The sequence below is a fragment of the Anomaloglossus baeobatrachus genome, chromosome 5 (genome assembly GCF_048569485.1).
Source record: "Anomaloglossus baeobatrachus isolate aAnoBae1 chromosome 5, aAnoBae1.hap1, whole genome shotgun sequence".
NCBI lineage: Eukaryota > Metazoa > Chordata > Amphibia > Anura > Aromobatidae > Anomaloglossus > Anomaloglossus baeobatrachus.
Window position 1 is genome coordinate 162,657,924 of NC_134357.1, and position 17,679 is coordinate 162,675,602.

Here is a 17,679-nt window from a genome sequence, read left to right on the forward strand (position 1 = left end):
GCAGGTTAAACAAGCCATTCTTCATCTGCCAAAAAAAAAAAAAAAAAAAAATCTGAGAAATTGCTACTTTATTAGGAGTGGCTAAATCTACAGTTTGGTACATCCTGAGTAAGAGAGAAAGCACTAGTGACCTCAACAATGCAAAAAGACCTAGACACCCACGGAAGACAACAGTGGTGGATGATCACAGAATAATTACCATGGTGAAGAGAAACCCCTTCACTACATCCAGCCAAGTGATCAACACTCTCCAGGATGTAGGCATATCAATATCCAAATCTATCATAAAGAGAAGACTGCATTAAAGAAAATACAGAGGGTTCACTGCACGGTGCAAGCCACTCATAAGCCTCAAGAATAGAGGTGAGCAAACCTTTGGAAATTCGATTTGCCAGGTACATTTGAACCTTAAAAAAGTTTGGTTTTGGACCCCAACATGATCCGAACCTCAATGGAAGGCAGTAATTGAGCATTTTGTGACTCCACCCACATCCTGCCAGCAGTAAGCAGAACACTTCTGGGGGAAAGTGAGCAGGGTTTCCACCACAAAAAATGTTTTGTTTATGTGCACACTGCATCTGATCACGCTGATTTTACCCCAACTGTAAGCTGTTAAATACCGCAAACGGCTGAGCGTCACTCATACAGAAGCACAACGCTGTTTGCTTGAGTGGTTTGCGCTCGTAACTCACTCGAGCTTCGAACCCAAACTCTGTTTTTTTAGAAGCTGATTTCTGAACCCGAACTCTGAACATCAAACTTCAGGTTCGCTCATCAATACTTAAGATAAAAAGGCTAGATTATAATTTGTTTTAATTTTTGTTTTTAAAAAGCAAAACAGTTCTGGAAGAACATTCTTTGGACAGAAGAAACCAAGATCAACCTCTACCAGAATGATCGAAAGAAAAGGGTATGGTGAAAGTGTGCTGCCCCCGTGGAAGCAGCCGAGCTGCTCGAATCCAGTATCGCTGTAGCTCGAGGGTCTCCGGTAGAGATGAGCGAACCGGTCGCAGTTCGGCTCGAGGTCGGTTCGCCGAACGGAGCTCCCGTTCGAGTTCGGTTCGTCGAACGTTCGACGAACCGAACTCGAACTGCATAGGAAACAATGGCAGGCAATCACAAACACATAAAAACACCTAGAAAACACCCTCAAAGGTGTCCAAAAGGTGACAAACAACTCACAACACAACACAAACACATGGGAAAGTGACAAGGACATATACTCATGCGAAAACAAAAGAGTTGGACAAGGAAAAAGAGGACGAGACACAGATATAGGCATGGCATGCCCTTCTAAAATCATGTAAAACACCGCAAGGTGACTCCAAGCGGAGTCTCCCTTTTTTCCAAAAATTGGGCCACACAGACACCCCTTCAGTGGCAGCACTTGTGCCCCAGTTGTACACTTCACAGCTAGATTTGCATCAAGCACATTCAAAAATACGCCATACTTAACCGTCCCCAGGATGACACCGGGGTAGGTAGCAAAGTCTTTGCTGAACCATGACTTGTTCATCTTGGCTTCTTTTAAAAACAATGTACGCAAGGGTTACTCCAAGCGGAGTCTCCCTTTTTTCCAAAAATTGTTCCCCACACACACCCACCCATTCAGTGGCAGCACTTCTGCCCTAGTTGTACACTTCACAGCTAGATTTGCATCAAGCACATTCAAAAATACGCCATTGTTAACCGTCCCCAGGATGACACCGGGGTAGGTAGCAAAGTCTTTCCTGATCCCAGCTATGTTCATCTTGGATCATTTTTAAAAACAATGTAAGAAAGGGTTACTCCAAGTGGAGTCTCCCTTTTTTCCAAAAATTGTGCCCCACACACACCCACCCATTCAGTGGCAGCAGTTGTGCCCCAGTTGTACACTTCACAGCTAGATTTGCATCAAGCACATTCAAAAATACGCCATTGTTAACCGTCCCCAGGATGACACCGGGGTAGGTAGCAAAGTCTATCCTGATCCCAGCTCTGTTCATCTTGGATCTTTTTTAAAAACAATGTAAGCAAGGGTTACTCCAATTGGAGTCTCCCTTTTTTTCCAAAAATTGTGCACCACACACACCCACCCATTCAGTGGCAGCACTTGTGCCCTAGTTGTACACTTCACAGCTAGATTTGCATCAAGCACATTCAAAAATACGCTATTCTTAACCGTCCCCAGGATGACACCGGGGTAGGTAGCAAAGTCTTTCCTGATCCCAGCTCTGTTCATCTTGACTTCTTTTAAAAACAATGTAAGCAAGGGTTACTCCAAGCGGAGTCTCCCTTTTTTCCAAAAATTGTGCCCCACACACACCCACCCATTCAGTGGCAGCACTTGTGCCCTAGTTGTACACTTCACAGCTAGATTTGCATCAAGCACATTCAAAAATACGCCATTGTTAACCGTCCCCAGGATGACACCGGGGTAGGTAGCAAAGTCTTTCCTGATCCCAGCTATGTTCATCTTGGATCATTTTTAAAAACAATGTAAGCAAGGGTTACTCCAAGCGGAGTCTCCCTTTTTTCCAAAAATTGTGCCCCACACACACCCACCCCTTCAGTGGCAGCAGTTGTGCCCCAGTTGTACACTTCTCAGCTAGATTTGCATCAAGCACATTCAAAAATACGCCATTGTAAACCGTCCCCAGGATGACACCGGGGTAGGTAGCAAAGTCTTTCCTGATCCCAGCTCTGTTCATCTTGGATCTTTTTTAAAAACAATGTAAGCAAGGGTTACTCCAATTGGAGTCTCCCTTTTTTCCAAAAATTGTGCCCCACACACACCCACCCATTCAGTGGCAGCACTTGTGCCCTAGTTATACACTTCACAGCTAGATTTGCATCAAGCACATTCAAAAATATGCCATACTTAACCGTCCCCAGGATGACACCGGGGTAGGTAGCAAAGTCTTTGCTGAACCATGACTTGTTCATCTTGGCTTCTTTTAAAAACAATGTAAGCAAGGGTTACTCCAAGTGGAGTCTCCATTTTTTCCAAAAATTGTGCCCCACACACACCCACCCATTCAGTGGCAGCACTTGTGCAATAGTTGTACACTTCACAGCTAGATTTGCATCAAGCACATTCAAAAATACGCCATACTTAACCGTCCCCAGGATGACACCGGGGTAGGTAGCAAAGTCTTTCCTGATCCCAGCTCTGTTCATCTTGGCTTCTTTTAAAAACAATGTAAGCAAGGGTTACTCCAAGCGGAGTCTCCCTTTTTTCCAAAAATTGGGCCACACACACACCCACCCCTTCAGTGGCAGCAGTTGTGCCCCAGTTGTACACTTCACAGCTAGATTTGCATCAAGCACATTCAAAAATACGCCATTGTTAACCGTCCCCAGGATGACACCGGCGTAGGTAGCAAAGTCTTTCCTGATCCCAGCTCTGTTCATCTTGGATCTTTTTTAAAAACAATGTAAGCAAGGGTTACTCCAATTGGAGTCTCCCTTTTTTTCCAAAAATTGTGCCCCACACACACCCACCCATTCAGTGGCAGCACTTGTGCCCTAGTTGTACACTTCACAGCTAGATCTGCATCAAGCACATTCAAAAATACGCTATTCTTAACCGTCCCCAGGATGACACCGGGGTAGGTAGCAAAGTCTTTCCTGATCCCAGCTCTGTTCATCTTGGCTTCTTTTAAAAACAATGTAAGCAAGGGTTACTCCAAGCGGAGTCTCCCTTTTTTCCAAAAATTGTGCCCCACACACACCCACCCATTCAGTGGCAGCACTTGTGCCCTAGTTGTACACTTCACAGCTAAATTTGCATCAAGCACATTCCAAATCCACAAGCATTTACTCTCCCCAGGATGACACAGGGGTAGTAAATTCCTGGTGGATCCATGACTTGTTCATTTTGATGAACGTTAGTCTGTCCACATTGTCACTGGACAGACGCGTGTGCTTATCTGTCAGCACACACCCAGCAGCACTGAAGACACGTTCAGAGACAACGCTGGCAGCTGGACACGACAAAATCTCCAAGGCGTAACTGGAAAGCTCTGGCCATTTTTCTAGATTTGAAGCCCAAAATGAGCAAGGCTCCATTTGCAAAGTCATGACATCGATGTTCATTTGGAGATACTCCTGTATCATCCTCTCCAGCCGTTGACTATGTGTCAGACTTGTTGTCTCTGGTGGCCTTGCAAAGGAGGGTCTCAAAAAATTATGCAAAGATTCCATAAAATTGCTGTTACCAGCACCAGATACAGTCCTACTGGTACGGGTAGACTGTTGAAGATGACGAGACCGTCCCATGTTTGTCAAGTTTCAACTGGGAGAATCACTCCCTGCACCTGCACGGTTGTTTGGTGGAAAAGCTGAGCTAAGATCGAGTAACAGCTTCTGCTGATACTCCTGCATACGTGCGTCCCTTTCTATGGCTGGAATTATGTCACAAAATTTGGACTTGTACCGGGGATCTAATAGTGTGGCAATCCAGTAGTCATCATCACTTCTAATTTTGACAATACGAGGGTCATGTTGGAGGTAGTGCAACAAGAAGGCACTCATGTATCTTGCGCAGCCATGCGGACAAAGTCCACGCTGTGTTTGTGGCATAGAGGTGCTACCCGTTCTTTCTTCCTCTGACATCTCCCCCCAACCTCTTTCAACTGAATTTTGACCAAGGTCTCCCTCATCTGCTGAGTCTTCCATGTCCATGGACAGTTCGTCCTCCATTTCTTCATGTTCTCCTGCACCTTCCTCAACATGTCGCCTGCTACTATGCGCCCTTGTTGATCCCTGTCCCCCATGGTCCCATGCCTGCTGCGTTGGTGATGATGAACGTCTGGACCTTGGTGATGTTGTTGTCCCTTGTGCATATGAATCCTCCTGTAGTTCCTCCCCTTCCTGTTGTCCCACCCCCTGACTCCGAATAGTGTTTAGCGTGTGCTCCAGCATTGTAAATGACTGGAATTGTCATGCTGATAATGGCATTGTCAGCGCTAAACATATTCGTCGCCATGTCGAAACTGTGCAGAAGGGTGCATAGGTCCTTGATCTGAGACCACTCCATCAGGGTGATCTGCCCCACCTCTGCATCTCGTTGGCCCAGGCTATACGTCATGACGTATTGCACCAGGGCTCGGCGGTTCTGCCACAGTCGCTGTAACATGTGGAGAGTCGAATTCCAGCGTGTCGCCACATCGCATTTCAGGCGATGAACCGGCAGGCTGAAAGACTTCTGGAGAGATGCAAGTCTCTCAGCTGCGGCGGTTGAACGGCGGAAGTGAGCAGACAGTTTTCGTGCCCTGGTCAGAAGGCCATCTAGGCCGGGATAGTGTGTTAAGAATTGCTGGACAACAAGGTTCAACACGTGAGCCATACAAGGCACGTGTGTCACCTTGCCCTGGCAAAGGGCCGCACCCAGGTTTGCAGCATTGTCGCACACGGCCTTACCAGGCTGCAGGTTGAGTGGAGACAACCATTTATTAAACTCGGACCGCAGAGCTGACCACAACTCCTCAGCTGTGTGACTCCTATTCCCAAGACATGTCAAGCTAAAGACCGCCTGATGCCGTTGCGCTCTGGTGCCAGCATAGTAATGAGGCGTGCATGATACCTTCTGCGCAGTGAGAATGCTGGTGGCCTGACCAGGCAGGTTTGGGGCGGAGGTGGAGGACCCAGATGAGGTGGAGGAGGCAGAAGCAGTGGCGGAACTTGGACAGACAGAGGATTGACACACAAGTCGTGGGGACGGCAAGACTTGTGCAGCAGACCCTTCACCATCTATCACCATAGTTACCCAGTGCCCAGTCAGCGACATGTAACGTCCCTGTCCATGCTTACTGGTCCAAGTATCGGTGGTGAAATGCACCCGTTGACACACAGAGTTTCTCAAGGAAGCGGTGATGTTGTGTGCGACATGCTGGTGTAGCGCAGGCACACCTTTCTTAGAGAAGTAGTGGCGACTAGGCATCTGGTACTGGGGCACAGCGACAGACATAAGGTCTCTAAAATCCTGTGTGTCCACTAGGCGGAAAGGCAGCATTTCGGTAGCCAAGAGCTTACAGAGGGATAGAGTCAACCTCTTAGCTTTGTCTTGGGTCGCAGGAAATAGCCTTTTATTTGACCACATCTGAGGGACAGAGATCTGGCTGCTGTGTGTAGACGGTGTTGAGTAGGGTGTCCCTGGAAAAATGCAGGTTTGTGAGGAAAGTGCAGGCGGAGACATGATGTTGCCTTCATCCAACGTTGGTGCTATCGATGTCTGAGAGAGCTGTACACACTCACTTGTTTCCCCTTCCAAACCAACTGACGACCTACCAAGCAAACTGCCTGTTGCGGTTACAGTGGTGTAAGTTGTGCGGGGAAAACCAGGTGTGATAGCTGTCCCCACAGTCCTAGAAGATGAAGAGCGCGCGGATGCACTGGAAGGGGCAGGCCGTGGATGGTTCGCTCCGCTAGGCCGCATTGCAGCACGGTGAGCTTCCCACCGTGACCTATGATATTTATTCATGTGACGATTCATGGAAGAAGTTGTCAAACTGCTGAGGTTTTGACCTCTACTAACAGAATCACAACAAATTTTACACATCACATAATTTGGGCGATCTTTTTCTATGTCAAAAAAGGACCAGGCTAGGCAAGGCTTAGAGGGCATGCGACCTGCTGAGCCCCCCTGACTAGTGCTCAGAGGCAGAGTGGTGGCTGATGATGCAGTTGTAGACGTGCTACCAGTGCTCCGACTCTGTCCAGGAAGGCGCAAGGTAACTTCGTCGTCGGTTGCATCCTCCTCCACCGCCTCTGTTGACCTCCTCGAGTGCCTGACTGGGGGTTGACAGTAGGTGGGATCTAGAACTTCATCATCAATTGTTGTGTTTGCACTCCCCTCCCCCTCAGACCGAGCCTCTTCTTGCCCTGACCGAATATTTAAGTTGTCATCCCAAACTGGTATCTGCGTCTCATCGTCATCAGTATGTTCCTCATTGTCTTTAACCACAGGTGTTACAGTTTGTGACAAAGGGTCAATATTATGCTCAGAAACTTGGTCCTCACGGCCTGAATCAGAGTCACAAAGGTTCTGGGCATCACTGCAGACCATTTCCTGGTCTGTACTCACTGTAGCTTGGGAGCAGACCTCTGATTCCCAGGCTATAGTGTGACTGAACAGCTCTGCAGACTCAGCCATCTCAGTTCCACCATACTGTGCAGGGCTGATGGAGACTTCAGAGCTGGGAGAAAGCAAGTTTGATTGGGATGACAACTCAGAGGACTGGTGTTTTTTGGATGCAGTACTTAAAGTGGCTGAGAGGGCACTTGTTGGACCACTTGAGATCCATTCAAGCATTTTCCTTTTTTGGCCATCATCTACCTTTGTTCCTGTTATTCGTGTCCGTAAAAAAGGGAGCACATCGGATTGTCCACGGTAAGTAGTAGACATCTTACTTTTGCTGGTAGATGGTCTATCTTCAGCAGATGATAATGGAGCTTTGCCACCTTCCCCACGGACAAACCCTTTTTTTCCTTTTCCACCACGCCTCTTCCCCTTTCCACCAGCATCTGTCATTTTGCCACTCATGTTGATTGCGACAAGATTGTGCACTGAAAATGTGGTAGTAAAAATTGAGAGGTGGTGTAGATTGCGGCGGTGGTCTAGCTTTATTAACAGCAGAATAATAAAGAATAAATATCCCTGACAATGCAACTACGGCCCTTAAACTGGCAGCATAAATTGCTAGTATAATAGCTTAGTTATAATGAGTTGGAGTGTGCAATGCAGGCAGATGTGCTGCAAATATCTGTGCACTAGTGTGACTAGACAAAAGTCCAATAGCCACGTTTAGGATGCCACTAGGTTCACTGAGTGTTTGCTAGTATAATGGCTTAGTTATAATGAGTTGGAGTGTGCAATGCAGGCAGACGTGCTGCAAATATCTGTGCACTACTGGGACTATACAGAAGTCCAATAGCCACGTTTAGGATGCCACTAAGTTTACTCAGTGTTTGCTAGTATAATGGCTTAGTTATAATGAGTTGGAGTGTGCAATGCAGGCAGACGTGCTGCAAATATCTTTGCACTACTGGGACTATACAGCAGTCCAACAGCAACGTTTAGGATGCCACTAAGTTCACTCAGTGTTTGCTAGTATAATGGCTTAGTTATAATGAGTTGGAGTGTGCAATGCAGGCAGACGTGCTGCAAATATCTGTGCACTACTGGGACTATACAGAAGTCCAATAGCCACGTTTAGGGTGCCACTAAGTTCACTCAGTGTTTGCTAGTATAATGGCTTAGTTATAATGAGTTGGAGTGTGCAATGCAGGCAGACGTGCTGCAAATATCTGTGCACTAGTGGGACTATGCAGAAGTCCAATAGCCACGTTTAGGATGCCACTAAGTTCACTCAGTGTTTGCTAGTATAATGGCTTAGTTATAATGAGTTAGAGTGTGCAATGCAGGCAGACGTGCTGCAAATATCTGTGCACTACTGGGACTATACAGAAGTCCAATAGCCACGTTTAGGATGCCACTAAGTTCACTCAGTGTTTGCTAGTATAATGGCTTAGTTATAATGAGTTGGAGTGTGCAATGCAGGCAGACGTGCTGCAAATATCTGTGCACTAGTGGGACTATACAGAAGTCCAGTAGCCACGCTTAGGATGCCACTAGGTTCACTCAGTGTTTGCTAGTATAATGGCTTAGTTATAATGAGTTGGAGTGTGCAATGCAGGCAGACGTGATGCAAATATCTGTGCACTACTGGGACTATACAGAAGTCCAATAGCCACGTTTAGGATGCCACTAAGTTCACTCAGTGTTTGCTAGTATAATGGCTTAGTTATAATGAGTTGGAGTGTGCAATGCAGGCAGACGTGCTGCAAATATTTGTGCACTAGTGGGACTATGCAGAAGTCCAATAGCCACGTTTAGGATGCCACTAAGTTCACTCAGTGTTTGCTAGTATAATGGCTTAGTTATAATGAGTTGGAGTGTGCAATGCAGGCACACGTGCTGCAAATATCTGTGCACTACTGGGACTATACAGAAGTCCAATAGCCACGTTTAGGATGCCACTAGGTTCACTCAGTGTTTGCTAGTATAATGGCTTAGTTATAATGAGTTGGAGTGTGCAATGCAGGCAGACGTGCTGCAAATATCTGTGCACTACTGGGACTATACAGAAGTCCAATAGCCACGTTTAGGATGCCACTAAGTTCACTCAGTGTTTGCTAGTATAATATCTTAGTTATAATGAGTTGGAGTGTGCAATGCAGGCAGACGTGATGCAAATATCTGTGCACTAGTGGGACTATACAGAAGTCCAATAGCCACGTTTAGGATGCCACTAGGTTCACTCAGTGTTTGCTAGTATAATGGCTTAGTTATAATGAGTTGGAGTGTGCAATGCAGGCAGACGTGCTGCAAATATCTGTGAACTACTGGGACTATACAGAAGTCCAATAGCCACGTTTAGGATGCCACTAAGTTCACTCAGTGTTTGCTAGTATAATGGCTTAGTTATAATGAGTTAGAGTGTGCAATGCAGGCAGACGTGCTGCAAATATCTGTGCACTACTGGGACTATACAGAAGTCCAATAGCCACGTTTAGGATGCCACTAAGTTCACTCAGTGTTTGCTAGTATAATGGCTTAGTTATAATGAGTTGGAGTGTGCAATGCAGGCAGATGTGCTGCAAATATCTGTGCACTAGTGGGACTATACAGAAGTCCAATAGCCACGTTTAGGATGCCACTAGGTTCACTCAGTGTTTGCTAGTATAATGGCTTAGTTATAATGAGTTGGAGTGTGCAATGCAGGCAGACGTGCTGCAAATATCTGTGCACTAGTGGGACTATACAGAAGTCCAATAGCCACGTTTAGGATGCCACTAGGTTCACTCAGTGTTTGCTAGTATAATGGCTTAGTTATAATGAGTTGGAGTGTGCAATGCAGGCAGACGTGCTGCAAATATCTGTGCACTACTGGGACTATACAGAAGTCCAATAGCCACGTTTAGGATGCCACTAAGTTCACTCAGTGTTTGCTAGTATAATGGCTTAGTTATAATGAGTTGGAGTGTGCAATGCAGGCAGACGTGCTGCAAATATCTTTGCACTACTGGGACTATACAGAAGTACAATAGCCACGTTTAGGATGCCACTAAGTTCACTCAGTGTTTGCTAGTATAATGGCTTAGTTATAATGAGTTGCAGTGTGCAATGCAGGCAGACGTGCTGCAAATATCTGTGCACTAGTGGGACTATACAGAAGTCCAATAGCCACGTTTAGGATGCCACTAAGTTCACTCAGTGTTTGCTAGTATAATGGCTTAGTTATAATGAGTTGGAGTGTGCAATGCAGGCAGACGTGCTGAAAATATCTGTGCACTAGTGGGACTATACAAAAGTCCAATAGCCACGTTTAGGATGCCACTAGGTTCACTCAGTGTTTGCTAGTATAATGGCTTAGTAACAATGATTTGGAGTGTGCAAAGGGCAGGAGGGTACAGTGCCAGGGTTGTGGGTCTCTGGGTAGAGGAAAGGAAGCCTGTCTTTCTATCCCTCCTAATGGGGAAATGCAGCGAGGAAATCCCTGACCTTAGCAACACAGACGCTGTCATCTTGTGTAGCTGTTAAACTCTGTTTTCAGGACCCGTCACCTATGGCTCTGACCCTGCCGGTACGAGCCCTTAAAAGGACTGATAGAAAGTGCTATCCCTAAGCTGTCCAGCGCTGTGTATGGAGCGTAATACAGCTGTATCGGCGATAGGAGCTGCGCCAGTGATGTCTGACACCAAGGACGCAGAAGAGATAATGGCGTCTGGACGGGCAGATACTCGTTTTTATAATGCAGGGACATGTGACATGGACATCCTATCACACATGCCGTTGCTTCTCTGGCTAAAAGTCCACTTAGCTGTGTGTGTGTCTGGGATTGGCTGACATGCTGGCCCTCTTCACTACACGCGCGCGCTTAGGGAAGGAAGACAAGGAAAAAAAAAAAAAAATGGCGATCGCCATTATACATACAGCAGTGATCTGAATGCGCTGTTCCCGCACACTATACACTGAAATGTCATAATAGTGTGAGTCACAGAGTGACTTACACTATTACAGCGGAAAGCCGGCTAGGAATTAGCTGTTTTTTTTGCTGCTAGAACCGTTCTCGAACGTATCTAGAACTATCGAGCTTTTGCAAAAGAGCTCGAGTTCTAGTTCGATCTAGAACAGCCCCCAAAATCACTCGAGACGCGAACTGGAGTACCACGAACCATGAACCGCGCTCAACTCTAGTCTCCGGACCCGGGGGTCGTGCGTACACTCAATGTAAGGGGATATTTACAGGGGAGTTGATATATAGTTTGTGATGCCACCCGTGGTGTACGGTAATTTGGGGAATACCGCCGCTGTCGTTGGGAGTACCCGGGGTGATGAAGTGGGGCAGCAAGGTGTCGTAACCCTCCACGGGTAGGGGAATGCCCTGGGTCTCGGTGTAGGGGATGCCGTGGGATGCAGGGGTCACTCTTGTACTCACTCATGGCACTACGTTTGACTTCAACTTGGTGGCCCAGTAGTGTGGAACTAGCCGGGCCCCGCTCCCCACTATGGCTAAGTGTGGGAGCTTGTTCTCAGATCTCAGGCGTGGGATTTTCTGGACCATTTTGGATTGGGAAGTCCTATTCCCCTCGTTGTGCTAGTGCCCCGATTCTGGAGCCGGTGGGAACGGATCATGAAGGCCCCGTTCTCCTCAGGTGAATTGTCGGATTGCCTGAAGCTACTTCCCGACCTAGGGTCCGTGTACTCCGTCGTGCCTTTGGTCCCGGACTGGTGATAGTGCTTGACTGCCGGAAGTCCTCCTCGACAGGTCCAGGCACCTTGCCACAATCCTCTGCGACTGGGGGTCCAACTACTCTAGGCCCAGACCACGGTCTGCAACCTAGACAGCTCTTCCAGGAGCCACCGCTCCTGACTTCTTCTCTCACTCTACTCCTACTACTACTACTACTACTACTACTACTACTACTACTACTACTACTACTGACTACACTCCTCACCTCCCCTCCCTGACCCCTCAGGTGGGTGACTCTATTCCACTCAAGCCGTCCACTGGTGTGCCTGGTGGGTGTGGTGCAGGGTGTATCTAAGATTTGATTTGCTGTTGGAGTTAACACCATTTAATTAGGCACCCAGAACCAAGAGGGAGGTGGAATATCGCATAGAAGGGCAGCTTGTGCAGTACTCTGTGACGACTTGATAGTCCAGGGGCATCACATTCCCCCTTAGTTAAATGTAGCTCGTCCTTGAGCTACAGGACACCAGAGGTTTATTTTCTTAACTGCAAGAAAAAGGATAACATTTTTATCTACAAGTTTTTCTTCCCCCATTAGGGAGGCACATTACTTAAACGTTACTTTAACTGTTTAGAGTTCATCCTTTTAACTATAGAACTCTACCGGTTATGCTAGTAGCGGAGGCTCAACCTACTCTGTTGCAGCCCCTTCCTGCGACAGTCCAGTCCCAATGTCCCGGATCCCATCAACCCACCACCCAAACAACCTGACCTGCTGCATTCCTATCCGTGGGTCCGTTACCAGGTTAAGGTCCCGGGTGTTGCAAAGACGACTCTTGTGGGCACAGGAGGTGCAACAATGTACAGTAACACAAGTCTTTGTTGGCCACATCCAGTCCCGTGGCCATGGTCCATGTTTACTACTAAAATACATATAAAACCGAAGTCCATCCACCTCATTCAAACATTATATCAACTTTTCTCAGTCTGGTAAAATTCTCTGTTGATTAAACTGATATAATTATTCAGTATTTGTTTTCTTTTACAAACACTACTTTTTACTATTATGCAAGAAAAACAACAAACTATGAAAAATAATAAAAGGAAATACAGATTTTCTTTCTAACATTTCTAACTTTAAATGGCCGGGTCCCGCAGCCATGCTTCCTTGCGGCTACGCATCATGGATGCCGGGATGAACTTCTCCTCAACCATTACATACTTGGTTACATCTAGGGCGTACCAGCCCCGCTCTCCACAATGCCGAGTATACATGAACATATCCTCTGGCTCCAGATTCCGCCCAGGGTGTCCCCTGGGCAGGTGCTGTGCCACTTCTCGCCGAGACACAAACACCACAGCCGTGAGGCCCGCCTCCCAGATGAACCCCCCTCCCTGGTTGGGGTCAAAACGATCCACGAGACCGCGGCACCGCGGACCGCGGACTCGGGAAGCGGCACTTCTCACCTGGTCCTTCTCTTTTTGGGTACGGGTGGCAATCTCCGTCGTTGCCGGTCTCGTGTGGTCATCTCTTGGTAAAGCTTTCGCTGGTGTCGTTCCCAGTATGGAGCATCAGTGTCCGGCCTCGCCTCCCTTGCTGGCATGGGTTCTAGATGTACTCTTGCGGCCCCAACAGCCGCTGGGATGCCGCGTGGTGGCGGTACTGGTAGCTCCTCAGGTTCTGCCTTCGCCACTTCCTGAAGAAGAACCGACTGCTCCGCAGCCGAGTGTGCAGAGTCCGGGTACTCCGTATCAAGGTACGGGCTCGGAGAGGCGGCCCGGGTCTGGTCGGGCTGGTGTCTGGGTGACCGCTGTCATGACCTGATCTGGTGATGGGGCTGGGAGCTCCGCAGCTGGCTACTCATAGACTGGGGCTGAAGGTTCCGCTGCCGGGGTTGGAACAGGCAGCTTGGTGTCCGCCATGGACGAGGTGGCGGTATTGAAGTGCTTGCCATGAGCGGGGGCAGACCGAATCCCACAGCCGCATTGGCCGAATTAGTGGAATCAACTGGGACTGGGTATCCGATTTCCCACTCTTCACATGGGATTTCGATCTCATGGGTTCGCACCACCACTGCCAGGCTCCTCATCTCTTCTCTCCAGTGGTCTAGTATGAAGAGGAATTGCGTCCGCATCCTCCTGCAGAGCTGCTCCGTTTCTTGTTCAATCCAGGTCGCGGTCCTGGGAGTATCACGCTCCGGTGACCAGTCTCTATCAGCCACCATCTTTTCTCTGCGGGGTCCAGGAACGTAATAGCAGAGTCCTGGCATCCCTGCTTCTCTTCCGCTGCTGCATGCTGTCACGCCCCCTCAGTTTTCGCCCACCACTCACTGCTGCGCTGTCGGCCTCTGGAACTTCCGGGCTGACTCTCAGGATGAAGGGCGAGGCTTCGGCTTCACGCGCTTTTGCTTGAGAAGACAACGTTTTGGCACTAAAAGATGGCGGAAATGACGGGAAACGGGATTCTTGACTCGCGGTTTGAATTTTCAAGGCACACGTCACCCAAGTAAGTGGGTCCTGCTCGTATCCTGTTCGTGACGCCAGGAATTTGAGGTGTGCCACCCCCATGGAAGCAGCCGAGCTGCTCGGATCCGGGTTCACTGTGGCTCGAGGGTTTCCGGACCCGGGGGTCGTGCGGCCACTCAAATGTAAGGGGGATATTTACAGGGGAGTTGATATATAGTTCGTGACGCCACCCGTGGGGAGTACCGCCGCTGCCATTAGCAATACCCGGGGTGATGAAGTGGGGCCGCAAGGTGTCGTAACCCTCCATGGGTAGGGGAATGCCCCGGGTCTCGGTGTAGGGGATGCCGTGGGATGCAGGGGTCACTCTCGTACTCACTCAGTTCATAAGCAGATGCTGACAACTGGGTAAACCAATTCTTTGAGTACTGCTGAGGGGAGCTCGTCCAAGTCCCGTCCCCTATGATGTTGCCTGGTGATCCGTGACCTGCCTCATGGCACTACATTTGACTTCAACTTGGTGGCCCAGTAGTATGGAACTAGCCGGGCCCCGCTCCCCACTATGGCTAAGTGTGGGAGCTTGTTCTCAGGGCTCATGCAAGCCACTCATAAGCCTCAAGAATAGAGGTGAGCAAACCTTTGGAAATTCAATTTGCCAGGTACATTTGAACCTTAAAAAAGTTTGGTTTTAGACCCCAACATGATCCGAAGTCAGTAATTGAGCATTTTGTGACTCCACCCACATCCTGCCAGCAATAAGGGGGAAGGTGAGCAGGGTTTCCACCACAAAAAATGTTTTGTTTATGTGCACACTGCATCTGATCACGCTGATTTTACCCCAACTGTAAGCTGTTTAAACACCGCAAGCGGCTGAGCGTCACTCATACAGAAGCACAACGATGTTTGCTTGAGTGGTTTGTGCTTGTAACTCACTCGAGCTTCGAACCCAAACTCTGTTTTTTTAGAAGCTGATTTCTGAACCCGAACTCTGAACATCAAACTTCAGGTTCGCTCATCTATACTTAAGATAAAAAGGCTAGATTATAATTTGTTTTAAAAAATTTTTTTTAAAAAGCAGCACAGTTCTGGAAGAACATTCTTTGGACAGAAGAAACCAAGATCAACCTCTACCAGAATGATCGAAAGAAAAAAGTATGGCGAAAGTGTGCCGCCCCCGTGGAAGCAGCCGAGTTGCTCGGATCCAGGTTTGCTGTAGCTCGAGGGTCTCCGGACCCGGGGGTCGTGCGTACACTCAATGTAAGGGGGATATTTACAGGGGAGTTGATATATAGTTTGTGATGCCACCCGTGGTGTACGGTAATTTGGGGAATACCGCCGCTGCCGTTGGGAGTACCCGGGGTGATGAAGTGGGGCAGCAAGGTGTCGTAACCCTCCACGGGTAGGGGAATGCCCTGGGTCTCGGTGTAGGGGATGCCGTGGGATGCAGGGGTCACTCTTGTACTCACTCATGGCACTACGTTTGACTTCAACTTGGTGGCCCAGTAGTATGGAACTAGCCGGGCCCCGCTCCCCACTATGGCTAAGTGTGGGAGCTTGTTCTCAGATCTCAGGCGTGAGATTTTCTGGACCATTTTGGATTGGAAAGTCCTATCCCACACATTACGCTAGTGCCCCGATTCTGGAACGAGTGGGAACGGATCATGAAGGCCCCGTTCTCCTCAGGTGAATTGTCGGGTTGCCTGAAGCTACTCCCCGACCTAGGGTCTGTGTACCCTGTCGTGCCTTCGGTCCCGGACCGGTGAGAGTGCTTGGTTACCAGCTGTCCTCCTCAACAAGTCCAGGCACCTTGCCACAATCCCCTGTGACCGGGGGTCCGACTCCTCTAGGCCCAGACCACCGTCTGCAACCTAGACAGCTCTTCCAGGAGCCACCGCTCCCGACTTCTTCTATCACTCTACTACTACTACTACTACTACTACTGTCTACATTCCTCACCTCCCCTCCCTGACCCCCAGGTGGGCGACTCTATTCCACTCAAGCCGTCCACTGGTGTACCTGGTGAGTGTGGCGCAGGGTGTATCTAAGATTTGATTTGCTCTTGGAGGCAGCACCATTTAGTTAGGCACCCAGAACAAAGAGGGAGGTGGAATATCGCATGGAAGGGCAGCTTGTGCAGTACCCTGTGACAACCTGATAGTCAAGGGGCGTCACATTCCCCTTTGGTTAAACGTAGCTCGTCACTTTACTTAAACATTACTTTAACTGTTTAGAGTTCATCCTTTTATCTATGGAACCAAGAGGGAGGTGGAATACCGCACGGAAGGGCAGCTTGTGCAGTACCCTGTGACGACCTGATAGTCCAGGGGCGTCACAAAGGCATGGTACAGCTCATGATCCAAAACATGCAACATTATCTATAAAACACGGTAGAGGCAGTGATATTGTCTGGCCATGGGGTTGGCACTGGGTCTTTAGTGTTTATTGATGATGTGACACAGGACAGAAGCAGCCAAATAAATTCTCGGGTTTTTAGAAACATACTGTGTGCTCAAATCCAGCCAATTGCATTGGTCGGCATTTCATAATACAGATAGACAATGATCCAAAACATAAAGGCAAAGCAACCCAGGAGTTTATTAAAGCAAAGAAGTGTAAAATTTTTGAATGGCCGAGTCACTCCCTGATCTCAACTTAATAGAGCCATATTTCACTTGTTAAAGACTAAACTTCAGCCAGAAAGGCCCAGAAACAAACTGCAACTGGAAACCGCTGCAAGTAAAGGCATGGCAGAGCATTAGGCTACATGCGCACGCTGCGTTTTTTGCTGCGTTTTTGGCTGCAGTTTTGTTGTCAGAACTTTCTGACATTTGGCTTCCCAGCAAAGTCTATGAGAAGTCAGATTTTCTATGCGCACATTGCAGTTTATTTGTCAGAGTTTTATTTGTCAAAAGTTTCTGACAAAAAAATGCAGCATGTTCATTCTTCCTGCATTTTTGTCAACATTTGTCTCAAAAACGCAGCAAAAACGCATGTTGTTAAAAATGCACCGAAAACGCAGCAAAAATGCACCTACAAACAAGCATTTTTTGTGACATTTCCAGGCTCTCTCTGACAAGGTGCAGTTTTGGCTGCATTTTGGCTGCAGTTTTGGCTGCAGTTTGTGAACACAAACAGATGCAGCATGCGCATGTAGCCTTAAACAGGAGGAAACACAGCACCTGGTGATGGCCATGATTGGATGTGCCTATACAGTCCTTTTTCCACTTCAATTAAAATCTACTGGATCAGCCCTTCCAGGCATTTTGGCACCCGTCCAGGATTCCATGGCATGTGAACACTTATCTGGAGTGGTGGTGAGTGCCTTTCTCTCTTCATTATACATGGAAATATTGTTGGTCGCTCCTGAGCACTATATTGGGATTTTTGTATGAATCCACAAAAAACTATGTGGCCTCCATCCTTGCATTATTCATCTCTTTTAGACATGCATAAAACATCGCAGACCAGTACAAGAGGT

The 17,679-nt window shown here is 48.0% G+C and overlaps 1 protein-coding gene across 1 annotated transcript in view; it reads left to right on the forward strand.

Moving 5' to 3' along the window:
- The window catches only part of OPN4 (opsin 4), a 215,802-nt gene that overhangs the window by 196,794 nt on the left and 1,329 nt on the right, over positions 1-17,679 (forward strand). The window lies entirely within an intron of this gene.